Genomic DNA, 18,989 nt, shown 5'->3' with positions numbered 1-18,989 from the left:
CCTATATATATATATATATATATATATATATATATATATATATATATATATATAATAAATATAAATAAATAAATATATATATATATATATATATATATATATATATATATATATATATATATTTATAAAATTAAGAAAAAGTATTTAAGGCAGAAAGAGACAGATGCAAAAAGTCATGAAAAATCATGATATCAGCTGAAATCTATCAGCAAATCTATCATGATGGGTAAAACCAGTGAGCTCTCTAAAGACTTTTTCAGCCTTATTGTTGCGAAACATACTGATGGCATTTGTTACAGAAAATAAAAATCTTAATTGCTGAATGATCTAGTGAGCGCTGTTGGGACTATAATTCAGAAGAGGAAAAAGTATAATTTCACCATAAACCAACCACAACTAGATGTTCCTCATAAGATTTCAGACAGAAGAGTTAAAATAATTGTCAGAAGACTTGTCCAAGAGCCATGGACCACCTACAAAGAGCTTCAAAATGTCTTGAAATCAGCAGGTACAATTGTTTTTAAAAAAAAAAAAAAAAAAAAAAAAACCACAATAAGTAATGCACTAAACCTCAATAGCCTTTGTGCACACTCATCATACAAAACTCCATTGTTGAACAAAAGGCATATTTAAGCAGGTTTAAAATTTGCTCAAAAACATTAGGCAATCCTTTTAAATACTGAGAGAATATTGCCCGGTCAAATGGGACTAAAATTGAACTATTTCGGTTTCAAAACACAAACTGCATATCACCCTCTAAAAAAACATACCTTCAATGAAGTTTAGAGGTGAAAACATCATGGTTTTTGGTTGTTTTTCAGCTTATGGCACTGGCAAATTTTCTATAATTGAAGAAAGGATGAATGAATAAGTGTATGGGGACATTCTTGATAAAAATCTGCTGTCATCTACCAGGATGATGAAGATGAAATGAGGGTAGACTTTTCAGCAAGACAATGATCCCACACACAGTCAATGAAACTCTCAATTAGTTTCAGAGGGAAAAAAAATAAAGATGCTAGAAATGCCCAGCCAATCACCTGGCCTAAATCCAATGAAAAATTTTGGAAGAAACTATAGCTCAGACTTTATAGAGCAGTGGTTGTCAACTCCAGTCCTCAAGACCCACCAACAGATCATGTTTTTAGGTTTTCCTCAATATTAGACAGGGAATAATTCCTTTATCTGTGCAACATTAAGGAAATCCTAGAAACGTGATTGAGGAAAACCTGAAAACATGATCTGTTGGGGGGTCTTGAGGACTGGAGTTGAGAAACACTGTTATAGAGGGACCTTCAGGATTTGAAGAGTGTTTGTGTGGAAGAGTATACTAAAATTACATCTGAGCAATGCGTGCGACTAGTTTCTCTATACATAAGGCATATTAAAGCTGTTATCACCAACAAAGGCTTGTGTATGAAGTATTCAATAAATTTCAGCAGTTGAGTTCAATACTTTTTCCAAGTATCATTCCTCATTATTACACGTAAATTAATTTAGGCACATCTATGGTTTCATTTGTTTGCCTGAGTGAATTGGGTGGGTTGTTACCAACATCTGATGAGAAATTCATGTCAATAGCACCTTGAGAAATATTTTTACTTAGAAAATTGTGTACGTGCTCAATACTTATTTCACCTGCTGAATGTACACATAGGGGTGAAAATTGTTAGGTATGATTTTCTAATGTTTACTAAAGCAAAACAATCTCCTTTTTTCCATTGATATCAAGCATTACACCTGAATATCTACATGTTGTCACTGCATAAGTTCAAAATTGATACATTTAAAGTATCTTACATCAGCACATGACTATAGTAATTAACTTTTTAGCCACCAGTTTACATTTTATTTAATGAATTGCTGACTTCTAGACAGTAGGTCAGTGGGATCACTGATGAATTATTCAGCCACACACTTTAATTGCATTATATTGGGCAAAAATAATGGTTTTAGCACATTTTTAGTTATAGCGTTGATAAAAATGGTGAGAAATTATGTTATCCACCAAGATGAACAATATGAAGCAACTACACCTTAAATTAGCTATAAAATTAATACAGTTAAAGGATTGAGGAAACTGTAAGCAGTGTCAATTACTCCCTTAGGCTCTGCTTTCATCATGTTTGGCCATTACATCTGACATATGTTTATATAACATAAAACTAAATCTTTCTGGTTTCTTTAGGGAAGACATATGTAAAATGATACATATGATTGGCAGGCTATACACATGTATATGTTTTTTTACAACATTTCTTAACACTTGTTTTTGAATGACAAACTTAATATTACAGAGCTGTATTAATGCTTACAAGACAATAAAAGCAGACTTAATGAATAAATTTATATGTGAGTCTATATTGTCTTTCAGGTGGCATACCATGCTGCATAACAGAAACATCATACCTTGAAAAAAATGGCGAAATTTTGAGCATCTCTCTTTTTATTCTTTCACTTACTCCAAAAGATACAGAAAATGCAAAATTGACTTCCAGTGAAAGTAAGCGTATTATATTGAGATTTTAAAGGGAATGTATATAAATAAATGCTCATAAAGAGCAAAATATATTGCAATCATACCTAGTGTGATATAATAAATAGTGATCAGCGAATGTATTCTGCACTTTGTTACTTGCACGAATATTAAGGTATTTGGGATGCTTGTTATTTTGTCGAGTATTTTGGTATTCTCCCTGTGAGTTTCAAGTTCCCTCCCCACATGTTTGTCAGCTGATTTTCATAAACTAAACAAGCAGGGATTGAAGGCCTATCAGAGTAATGCCTTAGCCATCTTTGTCACTGGAATTGCTGTAATTAGCAGGCGCAGTGAAAAAAAAAAAATGATGTGCGGTCCCCCGCCTATATGTGCTAACCAGGGCAGGTAAAGTAGACATCTGCAAGCTGCAGCCCACAGTTGTCGGCTTCATCTTGGCTAGTTATAAAAATAGAGGCTCCTCCATGCAGCATTTTCAAAATTACTTAAATAAATAATATAAATAATGACATAGGCTCCTGCCCATTTTTGATAACCAGCACAGATGCAGGAGACAGCTGGGGATTGGTATTCTCAGGCTGGAAAGGTTTATAGTTATTGCCCCCCCCCCAGCCTAAAGGTAGCAGCCTTCTGTACCCCACACTTGACAAATCCATTATATGAGCCAGTTGTGGTGCTTTAGTTGGCTCATCCGAATTGCCCTAGTGAGTTAGCAATCGGGGTAATATATGGGGTTGGTATCAGCTGTGATTTGTCAAAAATCAAAGCTGCTATTAAGCCATGGGTTGGTAATAAAATGGTGCATATGAGCTCCAATCATTATTAATCCTGTAAGCAAAAATAAAAAAACAAACAAACAAATATTCTTTATTTTAAAAAAAATAAAAAAACACAACCTCTTTTACCAATTTATTCATCCCCAAAACACGATGTCCCAGGAAGATCCTATGCCAGCTATATCCGGAAGCCACAGTGATCGGTGACATACATATGACTGCTCATCGCGGCCTCCAGGACACATGGAAAGCAGTATAGGAGCTTTCAGAAATGACATCAGGTGAACTAAGTGTCGGCAGTCTGACTGCGTGTCACAGTGCTAGCATAATCAAACAATCAGGCACTGAGTTCACCTGAGGTGACTTGTGGTGGTTCTCAGGGTGTCCTCTGTGTCAGCCAGCAGCTGCAACCTCAGATGAACTCGTTGTCGAACTGTCTGCCTGCGTGATACGGTGGCAGAGCAGTCTGATAGCAGTGTGGTGCGGAAACCTTAAATGAGGCTTAAAGTTTGACTTTAAAATTACTGGAGTTCCCAGACACTGGGTTTCATGGCAGCTGTCAGAATGGTAAATTTAAGGGAGTCTTTAAGGTTCCTGGGGTTCCCAGATGTTGAGACATCTGGAGGCTGTGAACTCTTACCAGAGTTCAAAACGTTTAATTGTCCAAGTAGCTGGAAGCTCCAGGAACCTTAAAGGCTCCATTAAAGGCTCCTTTTAGGTTTCAGGGTCTCAAAGCCCCTGGGAGACCTGGTGGCTGTGAATTTTGGTAACCTTTAGCAAACAGAATTCCCAGTCATCGAGTCTCATGGCAGCTGTCAACCTGGTAACTTCAAGGGAGCCTTTAAGGTTCCTCAAGTTCCCAGCTGTTGGGATACTTGGAGGCTGTGAACTTTGGTAAGATCTAGAGGATGTGAATTTTGGTAAGTGTTCACAGCCTTCAGATGTCCCAAGGCCAACAGCTGTGAACTTTTGGAACCATAATGGCTCTCTTAAAGGCTCCCTTAAAACTACCAGGTTGACAGCTGCCATGAGACCCGGTAGCTAGGAACTCCAGTAACCTTAAAGTTTATCTTAAATGTTCCTTTAAAGTTTCTGGCCCTCACAGCTACTGGACTGTTAGTCTGTGCTGCCAAAGTCCAGCACTGATTTCACCTGAAGTCACAGCTGGTGCTCACACAGAAGGTATTGTGAGAACCACCAGAAGTGACCTCAGGTGAACTAAGAGCCAAACTGTCAGAATGCACTGCAGCCATGCCTGCAGTAGAAAGGTCCGGCACTAAGTTCACCTGAGGTCACAGCTGGTGACTAACACACAGGGTACCATAAGAACTGCCAGAAGTTACCTCAGGGGAATCCAGGCAGATAGTCCAGCACTGAGTTCATCTGAGGATTTCTGTCAGCTTCCACGCTGCTCTCAGTGTGTCCCAGAGGCCATGGTGAGCCCTTACATATTTTAATGTCCCTGCTCATCGTGGCACCAGATGTTACAGTGGTGGGATGTTGTGTAGATTACGTCGGACCTGTGTGGGTGTTTTGGGGCTTAAAAACATTGGTAAAAAGGGTGTTTTTTATTTCAAATAAAGAATTTTTGTGTTTTTTTTTTCATTTCACTTACAGGGTTGTTAATGGGATGGTCTCATAGACACATCTTCATTACCACACCAGGCGATGTTGGCAGCTGGGATTTTTGACAAATCACAGTTGACATTAACCCCTTATATTACCCCGATTGCCATCGCACCAGGGTAGTCAGGATGAGACAAATAAAGCACCAAAATCTAATGGTTATGCCAATTGTAGTGTGGCTGCATGCTGCTTTTGTTTAGGATGGGGAGGGCCCAATGACCATGGACCTTCACAGCCGGAAAATATCAATCTGCAGCTGTCTGCTTTATCTGCGCTTGTTATAAAAAATGGGAAAGAGTGCATGTCTTTTTTTACTATTTATTTAAATAATTTAAAAGAACATGGAATGGGGAGGCCTCTATTTTTGTTAACCAGCCAAAATAAATCACACAGCTGGGGGCTGCAGCTTGCAGCTGTGTACTTTACCTGCACTGGTTGTTACAAATGTGTGTAGAACTGCACATCAAAGTGGCTGTTTTTTTAGGCTGGGGAGTGCCCAATAATCATGGACCTTCCCAGCCTGAAAATATCAGTCCACAGCTGTCTGCTTTATCTTCACTTGTTATCAAAAGTGGACAGGAGTCCACGTCATTTTTCTTTACTATTTATTTAAATAATTAAAAAAATGGTGTTGTAGACTCTCTGTTTTTGATAACCAGCCAAAATAAAGCAGACAGCTGGGGGATGCGCTCGCAGCTGTCTACTTTACCTGAACTGGTTATCACAAACAGGCAAGAAACTGCAAGTTAAAATGGTGTAATACTCTGAAAACATTGTTCCCTAGAAGCACCCTGTGTTTCAGAGATCCATCTAAGCATCTTGTCCATGCTGTTACCATTCAATTACAACATTTTTCCATCCATTTCAGCATTTTAATAGCCTCGCCAGACATTCGGGAAGGGTCTGCCAGTAAATTATTCAAGTTTACCATTGACTTAAACTAGATTCATTATTCGTGAACATATGAACAGTACGAAATATTCAAGGCAAATAATCCGCACCTGAAAATTTTTGTATTTGACCATCACAAGTAATAAGTTATACTTTTTGAAAGAACCCCAATTTTTTTATAGTTAGACTGAAATATGTAAGATAATTTTCTAGCAAAAAATTGGAAAAATATAAAAAGAGAAAATACTAATATTATTCTTTCAGTCAGGTGAAGAATCTCAACCATAAGATGTTTGTTTAAAGGAAAGATAAAATATTACAGTGGGAATATGTTGATCTCACCATCATCTTATTCAGAAAGAATGATTACACATTATGTTTACTGTTTCCCAGTACTGATGTATTTGTTATTTGTTCTGGTTCATTCCTCACTTACTGGAATGTGAATCTTTTAATGAGTATCCTGTTTTAATGTAATGATGCAGTCTATTGATAGACAATTTAGTCATTTACTAGCTCTGCAATTCATTCCTCTTTTCTACAATTCACCTTACTTTATTATTTCAGATACAATTAAAATCTAGTTTCATTTCCAATGATCAAAAATAGTATGTGCAAAAATGTCTAAACTAATTCTACCATTAGAACACTATATAGGTTGAAGATATATTACTAATAATCTTACGTCAGGATAACTCACTATGACTTCTCTGTAGAAAAAAGAAGACAAGGACAGAATTCCCATTTTTTTCTGGCAGGCTACTATAAACAGTGATTCAGAATCTGCTGATAGAGTTTTAAGGTGTAGTTTTATTTGTAATGAATAAAAAGGATGATCCAGCTTCCAAAAGCAAAATATTAAAAGTGAATATTTAGTAGAAAAACATTAAAAGCATATATGCACAATACAAGAATAAACATGCCATGAGAAGCATGAAATGGAGGGCTGAGGGCAGAAAAAGTTTGTAATTAGAACTGGACACATTTCGAACATACCATGCATTCTTAATCGCGGTTAATGTGAAGAGAAATATTTATTTATTTATAAATTTAAGAAACCTATTTAAGTAGTTTTCTAAGGTGCCATGGGCCAATATCAAGAAGGATTATATAATAGGAATATTCAAGCAGATATAGTTCCGTAAGGTCATATCTGTATTACATATCTTTTTTAGTTGATGCTTTTTTTTGCATAGCTCTCTTGACTTTTTCAGGGGACACAAGATAGATAATAGGTGATAACTTGTTGGTCATTGAGTTTCCAAAGATTTATGTCCGCACAATTCGGCAGAGCAGGGAGTTCAACCCCTATTAAATTGAGTGGCAGTGCACATGCTCAACCTCCAATTTATTAATTTTCTATGGGCTGCTAAGAGCTGCACTTGGCTTTTCCCAGCAGCCTCACAAAAAATTAATGAAGTGGTGCTCGGGCATTCAACCACTTCATGTTGCACTGAGATAAAAGTTCCAGCGCAGTAGAGATAAGTAAATCTTTGGAACTTCAAACTTGTTGACTTTGTTGAACTTTCCCCAAAAATTTGATTTGTAACAGATAAATTTGAACAAATTTAAATTTTGGAAAAGTTGTAGTTACTCATTAAAAACACGAGGGAGAAAGGAGAGGGAAAGAAGTTGCAGACCCTAAGGGCATACAACTTAAAAGGACAGAGAGAAAGAGAGAGAGAGAGACAGACAGACAGAGAGGGAGAGTGGGAGAGAGAGAGAACTCCTGTGGTCAGAAAAGTTTACATTCTATTGGAGAGAGAGGACCCCACTGACCATAAGAACTTACACTCTACAGAAGAGTGAGGACCCCACTCTTCATAAAAGCTTGCATGCTACAGGAGAGAGAGGACCCCACTGTTCTTAAGAGCTTACACTCTACAGGATAGAAAGACTTACACAGTGAATCTGAAGATGGAAAATGGCTCAAACTCGATCTTATGCAAGCCAATCTGTTCATCTCTACATGGCAGAAATAAAAATTCCCTGATCTGCATATTAGTGAGGGTACTCATCATTCAGTAAATTATCACCAATCATGAGGACAGGTAAAAACTTGTTTTCACTGAAAAATCCCTTAAAGTGTTGCATAAATCTCAATCAGAGTTCTCCTTTAAAAGTTCCAGATATTATTATTCCCATAAAAGTCCTAGATAAACTGTCCTGTAGATAAGTAATAATATATTCCAACCTCTGTTCTTTTTTACCCCTTTACGACCTTGGAAGTACTGGTACATCCAAGATTGTGTCCCTGCTTTTGATGTGGGCATACATGCCGAGCCCGCATCTTCGCTGCACATGTCAGCTGATATGATCAGCAGACATTTGACTCTAACAGCTGGTGGTGGATTAGATTTAACTTGCGCCATTCCCTGCTCCTATCCGCAGCCCCATAATGTAATTGCGTGGTGCCAATGGGCTGTCATGACAAGAGATGAGCCACCCCCCTAGAGTTCGAGTTCGGTTCGTTAAACGGTGCCCCGTTCGACGAACCTCTTGAACCTCATTGAAAACAATGAAAGGCAATCACAAACACCTAAAAACACCTGGAAAACACCCTCAAAGGTGTCCAAAAGGTGACAAACAACTCCCAAGACAACACGAACCCATGGGAAAGTGACAAGGACAAATACCCATGCAAAAAACTAAACAGCTGGACGAGTAAAAAGAGGAGGAAACACAGATATAGGCATAGCATGCCCTTCTAAAGTCATGTAAAACACAGCAAGGAAACTCCAAGCAGAGTCTCCCTTTTTTCCCAAAATTGGGCCACACAGACACCCCTTCAGTGGCATCACTTGTGCCCCAGTTGCAAACTTAACAGGTAGATTTGCATCAAGCACATTCGAAAATACGCCAGCCTTAACTGTCCCCAGGATGACACCGGGGTAGGTAGCAAAGTCTTTGCTGAACCATGAAAAGTTCATCTTGGCTCATTTTTAAAAACACAGCAAGGGGACTTTAAGCAGAGTCTCCCTTTGTTCCCAAAAATGGGCCACACAGACACCACTTTAGTGGCATCACCTGTGCCCCAGTTGCAAACTGGATGTGTTGATTTACATCAAGCACATTCAAAAATGCGCCAGCCTTAACTGTCCCCAGGATGACACCGGGGTAGGTAGAAAAGTCCTTGCTAAACCAAGACTTGGTCATCTTGGCTCATTTTTAAAAACACAGCAAACGGACTCCAAGCAGTCTCCCTTTTTTCCAAAAATTGGGCCACACACACCACTTCAGTGGCATCACCTGTGCCCCAGTTGCAAACTGGATGTGTTGATTTACATCAAGCACATTCAAAAATGCGCTAGCCTTAACTGTCCCCAGGATGATACCGGGGAAGGTCTAGCAAAGTCTTTGCTGATCCAAGATTTGTTCATCTTGGATCATTTTTAAAAACACAGCAGGGGGACTCCAAGCAGAGTCTTCCTTTTTATTCCAAAAATTTGGCCACACAGACACCCCTTCAGTGGCAGCACTTGTGCCCCAGTTGCAAATTTGACAGGTACATTTGCATCAAGCATATTCCAAATCCACAAGCCTTTACTCTCCCCAGGATGACACAGGGGTAGTAAAGTCCTTGCGGATCCATGACTTGTTCATCTTGATGAACGTTAGTCTGTCCACATTCTCACTGGACAGACGCGTGCGCTTATCTGTCAGCACACACCCAGCAGCACTGAAGACACGTTCAGAGACAACGCTAGCAGCTGGACACAACAAGATCTCCAAGGCGTAAGTGGAGAGCTCTGGCCATTTTTCAAGATTTGAAGCCCAAAATGAGAAAGGTTCCAGTTGCAAAGTCATGGCATCGATGTTCATTTGGAGATACTCCTGTATCATCCTCTCCAGCCGTTGACTATGTGTCAGACTTCTTGTCTCTTTTGGCCTTGCAAAGGATGGTCTAAAAAAATTATGAAACAATTCAATAAAATTGCTGTTACCAGGAACAGATATGGTTCTGCGGGTACGGTTAGACTGTTGATGATGAGACCATCCCATATTTGTCAAGTTACAACTGGGAGATTCACTCTGTGCACCACTGGCATTTGGTGGAAAAGCCGAGCTAAGATTGAGTAACAGCTTCTGCTGATACTCCTGCATACGTGCGTCCCTTTCTATGGCTGGTATTATTTCACAAAATTTGGACTTGTACCGGGGATCTAATAGTGTGGCAAGCCAGTAGTCATCATCACTTCTAATTTTGACAATCCGAGGGTCATGTTGTAGGTAGTGCAGCAAGAAGGCACTCATGTGTCTTGCGCATCCATGTGGACCAAGTCCTTGCTATGTTTGTGGCATAGAGGTGCTAACCATTCTTTCTTCCTCTGACATCTCCCCCCAACCTCTTTCAACTGAAATTTGACCGAGGTCTCCCTCATCTGCTGAGTCTTCCATGTCCATGGACAGTTCATCCTCCATTTCTTCATGTTCTCCTGCACCTTCCTCAACATTTTGCATGCTACCATGCGCCCTTGTTAATCCCTCTCCCCCATCGTCCCATGCCTGCCGCGTTGGTGATGATGAACGTCTGGACCTTGGTGATGTTGTTATTCCTTGCGCATATGAATCCTCCTGTACTTCCTCCCCCTCCTGTTGAACCACCCCCTGACTCCGAATAGTGTTTAGCGTGTGCTCCAGCATGAAAATGACTGGAATTGTCATGGTGATAATGGCATTGTCAGCGCTAAACATATTCGTCGCCATGTCAAAACTGTGCAGAAGGGTGCATAGGTCCTTGATCTGAGACCACTCCATCAGGGTGATCTGCCCCACCTCTGCATCTCGTTGGCCCAAGTTATACGTCATGACGTATTTCACCAGTGCTCGGCGGTGCTGCCACAGTCGCTGTAACATGTGGAGAGTCGAATTCCAGCGTGTTGGCACATCGCATTTCAGGCGATGAACCGGCAGGCCTAAAGACTTCTCGAGCGATGCAAGTCAGTCAACTGCGGCGGTTGAACGTCGGAAGTGAGCAGACAGTTTTCGTGCCCTGTGCAGCAGGCCATCTAGGCCGGGATAGTGTGTTAAAAATTGCTGGACAACAAGGTTCAACACGTGAGCCATACAAGGCATGTGTGTCACCTTGCCCAGGCGAAGGGCCGCACCCAGGTTTGCAGCATTGTCGCACATGGCCTTCCCTGGCTGCAGGTTGAGTGAAGACAACCATTTATGAAACATGGACCGCAGAGCTGCCCACAACTCAGCCGTTGTGTGACTCTTATATCCAAGACATTTCAAGCTAAAGACCGCCTGATGCCGTTGCGCTCTTCTGCCAGCATAGTAAGGAGGTGTGTGTGATTTTTTTGTGCGCAGTTACAATGCTGGTGGCTTGACCGCTTGGGGCGGAGGTGGAGGACCCAGACGAGGTTGAGGAGGCAGAAGCAGTTGAGGAACTTATACATACAGAGGATTGACACACAAGTCGTGGTGACGGCAAGACTTGTTCAGCAGACCCTTCTCCATCTATCACCATAGTTACCCAGTGCCAGTCAGCGACATGTAACGCCCCTGTCCATGCTTACATGTCCAAGTATCGGTGGTGAAATGCTCCCATTCACACATAGAGTTTGTCAAGGAAGCGGTGATGTTGTGTGTGACATTCTGGTGTAGCGCAGGCACACCTTTCTTAGAGAAGTAGTAGCGACTGGGTAACTGGTACTGGGGCACAGCGAAGGACATAAGGTCTTGAAAATCCTGTGTGTCCACCAGGCGGAAAGTCAGCATTTCAGTAGCCAAGAGCTTACAGAGGGATAAAGTCAACCTCTTAGCTTTGTCATGGCGCGGAGGAAATGGCCTTTTATTTGTCCACATCTGAGGGACAGAGATCTAGCTGCTGTGTGTAGACGGTGATGAGTAGTGTGTCCCTGGAAAAATGCAGTTTTGTGAGGAAAGTGCAGGTGGAGACATGATGTTGCCTTCATCCAACGTTGGTGCTATCGATGTCTGAGAGAGCTGTACACCCTCACTTGTTTTCCCTTCCAAACCAACTGATGACCTCCCAAGCAAACTGCCTGTTGCAGTTACAGTGGTGGAAGGTGTGCGTGGAAAACCTGGTGTGACAGCTGTCCCCAAAGTCATAGAAGATGAAGAGCGCATGGATGCACTGGAAGGGGCAGGCGGTGGTTGGCCCGCTACGCTAGGCCGCATTGCAGCACAGTGAGCTTCCCACTGGGAATTATGCTTGGTATTCATGTGACAATTCATGGAAGAAATTGTCAAACTGGTGAGCTTTTTGCCTCTTCTTACAGATTCCTGACAAAATTTACAGATCACATGATTTGGGAAATCCTTTGCAAGGTCAAAAAAGGACCAGGCTAGGCAAGGCTTAGAGGACATGTGACCTGCAGAGCCACCTCAACTTGTGCTCAGAGGCAGAGTGGTGGTTTAGGATGCAGTTGTAGACGTGCTACCAGTACTCCGACTCTGTCCAGGAAGGCGCAAGGTAACTTCGTCGTCAGTTGCCTCCTCCTTCACCACCTCTGTTGACCTCCTCAAGTGCCTGACTGTGGGTTGACAGTAAGTGGGATCTAGAACTTCATCATCAAGCATTGTGTTTGCACTCCCCTTGCCCTCAGACCTAGCCTCTTCCTGCCCTGACCGAATATTTAAGTTGTCATCCCAATCTGGTATCTGAGTCTCATCATCATCAGTATGTTCCTCATTGTCTACACCAACAGGTGTTACAGTTTGGGAATGAGGGTCTACATTATGCTCAGAAACTTGGTCATCAGGGCCTGAATCTGAGTCACAAAACATCTGGGCATCACTGCAGACCATTTCCTGGTCTGTATTCACTGTAGCTTGTGAGCAGACCTCTGATTTCCATGCTATAATGTCACTGAACAGCTCTGCAGACTCAGCCATCTCTGTTACACCATACTGTGCAGGGCGGGTGGAGACTTGAGAGCTGGGAGAAAATAAGTGTGATTGGGATGACCACTCAGAGGACTGTTTTTTTATGTGGTAGTTGAGGTGGAGGAGAGGGCACTTGTTGGACCACTTGAGATCCATTTAAGCATGTGCTTTTTTTGTGTATCATCTACCTTTCTTACAGTTGTTCGGGTCCGTAAAAAAGGGAGCACATTGGATTGTCCACGGAAAGTAGTAGACATCTTACTTTTGCTTGAAGATGGCTTATCTTCAGCAGATGTTAATGTAGCTTTGCCACCTTCCCCACGGACACAAACTTTTTTCCTTTTCCAACACGCCTGTTCCCCTTTCCACCAGCATCTGTCCTTTTGCCACTCATTTTGTTAGCGACAAGATTAGTCACTTAAAATGTGGTAGCAAAAATTGAGAGGTGGTGTAGATTGCAGAGGTGGTCTAGCTTTATTGACAGCTGAAGAACCAACACTGACTATCCCTGACAATGGAACTAAAACTGGCAGCACAGTTTGCTATAAGAATAGCGTAGCAAAATGTGCATAAGGGTAGAATGCAGAGGTGCTGGGACTTGCTTGGCACAAGTGAGACACAAAATTAGTATAGCAGACACTTTTTGAATGCCACGTATGTTCAGCACTGTTTGCTATAAGAACAGCGTAGCAAAATGTGCCTGATTGTAGAATGCAGAGGTGGTGGGACTTGCTTGGCACAAGTGGGACACAAAATTGAGATAGCAGACATTTTTTGGATGCCACTTATGTTCAGCACTGTTTGCTATAAGAATAGCGTAGCAAAATGTGCATGAGGGTAGAATGCAGAGGTGCTGGGACTTGCTTGGCACCAGTGGGACACTAAATTAGTATAGCAGACACTTTTTGGATGCCACTTATGTTCAGCACTGTTTGCTATAAGAATAGCGTAGCAAAATGTGCATGAGGGTAGAATGCAGAGGTGGTGGGACTTGCTTGGCACAAGTGGGACACAAAATTAGTATAGCAGACACTTTTTTGATGCCACTTATGTTCAGTACTGTTTGCTATAAGAATAGCGTAACAAAATGTGCATGAGGGTAGAATGCAGAGGTGCTGGAAATTGCTTGGCAGCAGTGGGACACTAAATTAGTATAGCACACACTTTGTAGATGCCACTAATTTTCAGCACTGTTTGCTATAAAAAATAGTGTAGCAAACATGGGCAGGAGGGTAGAATGCAGAGGTGCTGGAAATTGCTTGGCACCAGTGGGACAACAATGGAGTAAAGAAGCCACTTTTTGGATGCCACTAAGTTTCAGCACTGTTTGCTATAAAAATAGCGTGGCAAAAGTGGGCAGGTGGGTACAGTGGCCGAGTTCTCTGGGTCAGTAGACAGGAAAGGAAGCCTCACTTTCTATCCCTCCTAATGGTTAAATTCAGCAAGGAATTCCCTGAGCTTATGTACACAGACGCTGTTATCTGAAGCTGTATACAGCGTTTCCATGGACCTGACTGTCACCTATGGCTCTGAGCCCCAGGAAATCAGCCCTGAAAAGGGCTGAAATAAACTTCTGTCCCTAATCTTTAGAGCGCTGTGTGTATAGCGTACACAGCAGGAACGGCGACAGGAGCTGCGTGAGCGGTGACTGTCACCTACATGCAGAAGATAATGGCGCCATGAGGAAAAATGGCTGTATTTATAATGCAAGGACATGTGACATTCACAGCTTATGACACATGCCCTTGCTTGTCTGGCAAAAAAGTCCACTTAACCTGTGTGTGTGTCTGTGATTGGCTGACATGCTGGCCCAACCCACTGCACGCGCGCTTAGGGAAAGAAAAAAAAAAAGGCGATCGCCATTATCCCAGCAGCACTGATCTAAACGGGCCCCCCGCACACTATACGCTGAAAGTTGATAATAGTGTGAATCACAGAGTGACTCACACTATTACAGTGAAAAGCCAGCTAGTAACTAGCTAGGCTTTTTGCTGATCGAACCGTTCTCGAACGTAACTCGAGCTGTCGAGCTTTTAGCAAAAAGCTCGCGTTCGAGTTCGATCTCGAGCACCCCCAAAATCACTCGAACATGAAATTGGCGAACCTCGAACATCGCTCGACTCTAGTCATGACTGCCAGGAGTGAGCAAGCTGGCGTTCATAGGAAGTCATCAGTTCTGCTGTAAATAGGAGAGGATGATTTCAGTTGTACAGAGCAGTGCTGATGGTTATACACTGCTTTGAACAGCACAAGCGATTGGACGATCGCAGTTGCAAGAAAAAATAAAAATGGATAAAAAAAAAAAAAAAAAACGCACCACAACAGTTCAAATCACACCCTTTTTGTCCCATTGATAATGAAACAATAACAAAAAAAACAAACATATCTGGTATTGTTGCTTTCAAATTGTCCAATCTACAATCGGATTAGACAAACATACATTGCTATAATGTAAGGAATGTGTTCTGAAAAGATCCAATTCTAAACTTCAGATTGTATCATAAACGAGGGAAGGAACATAGGTGTAGGCTGCGCTAAAAGCACAAAATCCAGAAGATTTAAATAAATCCCTTTTTATTTACCTGTGAAAATAAAAAGGGATTTATTTAAATCTTCTGAACTTTGTGGTTTTAGCGCGGCCTACACCCATATTTATTCCCTCTTTTATGATACCATTATACTTCGCGGCCGCTGCTGACTACCACCTTTACATGTGCAGAAAGGAGTTGTGACTGGCACAACCTATCAGGTGAGGGTGATTTCTAGCACTAGACCTAATTCCCATACCGGGTAAGACCCTATTTGGGCTTTTTTTTTCCACAGTCATATTAAAACTTCAGATTGTATGAGCCTTACTGTGGGCAGCCACAGAAGAAAGAACATAGAAGAACACAGTAGAAAAAATAAAAAATTATAGATATTTTTGTATATTCATTAGCTTTGGTGAGCAGCAGCCCTCCCTCCTAATTTATAAAATGAAACGAACAAAAAACCCCACAAAATACATAAATCAGAATCCCAATAAATCATAGTCGTCATTGTTCACAAAAATGTAGTTGGAACTCATGGACATATGATAAAAATATTGGAACATTCTCACCAACATAGTAGCGGGTGCCAGATAACGGGAATAGTATCCACAGGTCAAATCCCCCTGGGTTATCATGATCACTAACCTTAGAAATCCCTTAGGCCCGGTTCACATGTCAGTGATTCTTTTTGTGCTTTTTTTATACGTACCAGAATCACTGACATACGCAGACCCATTCTAATCAATGGGTCTGCTCACACATCAGTGATTTTTCACTGAACTTGTCTCCGTGCAGCGTACACCCGTAGCCATGATTCTGCACGGAGACGTCAGTTTTTTTCTGGCATCACTGATAACCCACGGACCACACTATGGTGTGATCCGCGTGTGATCAGTGAAACACTTACCAGAAAATCACGGACATAATAAATATTAAATATTTTCAACTTACCTTGCCTGCGATTTGCTCTGCAGCCTCTGCTCTCGGCAGCTCCTGCCTGGCTCATGAATATTCATGAGAGCAGGAACAGCTGACCAGGAAGTAGGTGTTGAGAGCGGTGGGCGGACGCTGCACAGCTGGAGACTTCAGCACCATGGACAGCAGGAACGAAGGCAGGTGAGTAATGTCCATATGCAATCACGGATCACGGATTTCACATGGACAACCCACGTGTGCCGTGAATCACGGAACACAGAGGGACATGTGCATGTTTTACACGTCAGTGAACAACGTCAGTGTTTTTCACTGACGTGTGAAACGGGCCTTAGGGATATACATACACCTTTGTTCCCCCTTTTCTCCCGCACTTACAAGGGCAGTCCACGACTGACCCTATTAGCAATCCTGTTCTCTCTTTAAGTGCGTTCTGATGCATTTTTACCCTTTAGGTTCTTCACGGGACTAAATGCACAAAGAGGATTAAGTTTTAAGCTACATAAATGGAGACACGCCTGTCAATGCTGTCAGCATATAACAGGAGTATTGAACAACCAGGGGTTTATAGTATAAGGTGTAAATCAATCAATAAAATAGGGTGTTCTAAGTGAATCTCACTTGTTAATTACCTCAGTGTAATCACCTACATGGACACTAAGGACAGCATGGTGTCTATTACTAGCGACGTGTCCCCATGTCCTTTGCAAAAGCACACATTCCGCCATTGTAATACATGTCACTTCTGGGAGTAGTCGTCATGTAACCTATGCTCTTCTTTATTTGGCCCATGGTACACAAGTTTGCTTTCCACTGCCACATACAAGTGTCATGCATCCAGTTCCTTATTTGACCCGTGGAAGACACGAATGAGCTCCACTGTCGTGTCTCTGCAACAACAGGAGACACACAACAGGTATGGAGGAAACATCACCTCCAGGAGATGCAGCAACCAATTATAAGCAGTCTGTGCCTCTGTCACCCTTTGTGAATGCTTCTTCTTTGTGTAGGGGCATGGTGGACTGTGGAGCATACATTGACATGCAGTCTCATGGGGTCCCATAACATAGTGTGCTGAATGCTTCAATAAACTTGATGGTTACACAGACTTACAAGTGTTAACTAACTTAGAGGGAATTTGTCAGCAGGTTTTTGCTACGTATTAAAGCAATAAATTAAACGAAAAACTACATTTGAAAATGTAATGTTGAATCTTATTTAACTTCCTGTAAAACTCAGATTAGCTCCTTGGATCACAGGTGAGAATGTAGAATAGCTTCTTCAGATGATCCATAAAAACTTGTAGACTGACATCGTACATAAAAACTGTGGCTCCACCGCCCTGTCCATAGTTGTAGATGTTGAGCATCTGTGAGAGTTTGATTTTGGAAAGAAGGAATCTGGCTTGTCTGCCTCAATGTCTGTATTCATGTAGAGGGGCATAGCTACACTTCTCTGTAAGCTTTCCTGGAAATCATCTAGTGGGGCTTGAAGAAGATGCTTAAGGTTCTCATTCTCCGGTATGTCCTGGTAACCAGCTTTTCTCCACTGTGTAATAGTCTTGCCAAGGTAGATGACAATCTTTAAGAATGTGTAAATAAGTTAACTCTGTCAGATAAAATGCTGCAAAAAGATCCAAAAGATACATTTTCTACGCAATTCTTTTGGGGAAGTAACAGTATATTTTAAGGCTCCATCACACACAGAGATAAATCTTTGGCAGATCTGTGGTTGCAGTGAAATCATGGACATATTGTTCCATTTGTACACAGCCACAAACCTGGCACTGATTGTCCACAATTTCACTGCAACCACAGATCTGCCAAAGATTTATCTCTGTGTGTGACAGGGCCTTTAGATGAGAGGGAATGCCAAAGAGATGGGAATTACTTATCTTGTTTCAGAGTAAAATAATCTCACTTAATTCTCCAGATGAGGTGAATATTTTTTTAAGCAGCATTGCTTAAGAAGTTCCAACATTTGCTAACAAAAGAACCATGCTCCAAACCGTAGGTCCATTTAAGTCTTTTATCTCTGTTTTATTATGGATCCTCTATACGCCCACTTGCATTCTCCTGTAGGATCTTGTGCCCAAATGTTCCCAAGTGGTGTGTGCTGCCTGCCATCTTGGCATTATTGATAATAAAGAATATGGTGTGCACACGGTATGGGCAATGGAGGTGCATGCACATCAGGATACTAAATCCATTTAAATCCAGATCAATGTAAAATTCTGCACACTCTCAGTTGAAAATGCAATCTCTTTATTACACACACGAATGCTAAGGACAGCAACACAAAACAGCGACTTAACCCTAAAACGCATACCTGGGGCCTCGCAGGCCTGCTAGGTAATTTGTTTTCTATGGTAGATTGAATTGCTTGCGCGTTCTAGGTAGAGATGAGCGAACCGGTCGTGGTTTGGCTCGAGTTCGGTTCGTCGAACGGAGGTCCCGATTGAGTTCAGTTCGTGGAACCGAACTCGAACCGCATAGGAAACAATGGCATAGGAAACAATGGCAGGCATTCACAAACACATAAAAACACCTAGAAAACACCCTCAAAGGTGTCCAAAAGGTGACAAACAACTCACAACACAACACAAACACATGGGAAAGTGACAAGGACATATACTCATGCAAAAACAAAAGAGCTGGACAAGGAAAAAGAGGAGGAGACACAGATATAGGCATGTCACGCCCTTCTAAAATCATGTAAAACACCGCAAGGTGACTCCAAGCGGAGTCTCCCTTTTTTCCAAAAATTGGGCCCCACACACACTCACCCCTTCAGTGGCAGCAGTTGTGCCCCAGTTGTAGACTGCCAGGACCCAACCACCACCTTTTCCCCCCTCGAAAGACACCACACCGTTCTTTA

The sequence above is a fragment of the Anomaloglossus baeobatrachus genome, chromosome 7 (assembly GCF_048569485.1).
Source record: "Anomaloglossus baeobatrachus isolate aAnoBae1 chromosome 7, aAnoBae1.hap1, whole genome shotgun sequence".
NCBI lineage: Eukaryota > Metazoa > Chordata > Amphibia > Anura > Aromobatidae > Anomaloglossus > Anomaloglossus baeobatrachus.
The sequence above is the reverse complement of the archived record's forward strand: the minus strand, read 5'-3'. Positions refer to the sequence as shown.